The following is a 1,361-nucleotide window of genomic DNA, read 5'->3' as shown; positions in this document are numbered from 1 at the left end:
GGGGGGGAGTTGTGTGTGAAGGTGTATGTGCATTTTTTCGCACTTATGCACGTGTGTGTGTGTATGTGTGGGTGTGTGGGTGTGCGTGTGTATGTGTGTGTGGGTGTGTGCATGTGTGTATGTGTGCGTTATTTCTTTACTACCCACAAGGGGCTACACACAGAGGGAACAAACAAAGACAGACAAACGGATTAAGTCGATTATATCGACGCCAGTTCGTAACTGGTACTTATTTCATCGACCCCGAAAGGATGAAAGGCAAAGTCGACCTCGGCGGAATTTGAACTCAGAACGTAGCGGCAGACGAAACACCACTAAGCATTTCGCCCGGTGTGCTAACGTTTCTGCCAGCTCGCATGTGTGTATGTGTGTGTGTGTGTGCGTCTGTGTGTATATGTGTGTGTGCGCGCGTGTGTATATTTTTGTGCGTGCGCGCGTGTGTGTATGCATATGTATGTGTATATTGTGTATATTTTTGTGCGTGCGTGTGTGTGTATGTGTGTGTGTGCGTGCGTTTGATTACGTACGTGCGTAGATGTGTGTGTTATTTATGCCCATGTGTGTGTAATTGTATGCGTCTGTGTGAATGTGTGTTGTGTATGTGGGAGGTATGTATGCGTGTGTATATGTGTGTGCGTGATTGTATGTGCGTGTGTGTACGTGCGTGTGTGTATGTGTGTGTGTATGTGCATGTGTATATGTGTGTGTGTGTGAGCGTAGAGATGTGTTTCAAGTATGTGTGCGTTTTATTGCGTGTGTGCACTTCTGTGTGTGTGTGTGTGTATATGTATGTGGCTGTGTGTGTATGTGGTTGTGTGTAGGCGTGTGCGTTTATGTGTGCGCGTATATATGGGTGTGTGTGCCTGTGTGTGTAGGGTTTATGTGTGCGCGTATATATGGGTGTGTGTGTCTCTGTGCGTGTAGGGGTGTGTGTGTCTGTGCGTGTAGGGTTGTGTGAGTAGGTGTGTATGCATCACTGTGCGTGTGTATGTGTGTATATATGTGTGCGTTCATCTATATGTCTGTATGAGCGCGCATGTATGTTTGTCATGCGTGTTGTCAGGTGTGTGAACAGTATATATGTCAGGTGTGTGCGAAGTGTATGTGTCAGGTGTGCGGGAGGTATATGTGAATGGGGGTATATATGGGTTATGTATGCATGGGTGTGTGTGTATGTATACGTATGCGTGTGTGTGTGCACAAGTGTGTATGTGTATGTGCGTTTGTATATGTGTGTGGATGAATCTGAGCGTGTTAGTGCATGCATATGTGTTGTGTGTGTGTGTGTGTGTGTGTGTGGTGTGTATGGAGGTATGTGTGCGTTGATGTGTGTATACGGGTGCGTGTGTTTTTCGTATGTG

Source organism: Octopus bimaculoides, chromosome 13 (assembly GCF_001194135.2).
Source record: "Octopus bimaculoides isolate UCB-OBI-ISO-001 chromosome 13, ASM119413v2, whole genome shotgun sequence".
Taxonomy (NCBI): Eukaryota; Metazoa; Mollusca; class Cephalopoda; order Octopoda; family Octopodidae; genus Octopus; species Octopus bimaculoides.
Note: the sequence above shows the minus strand (reverse complement) of the source record.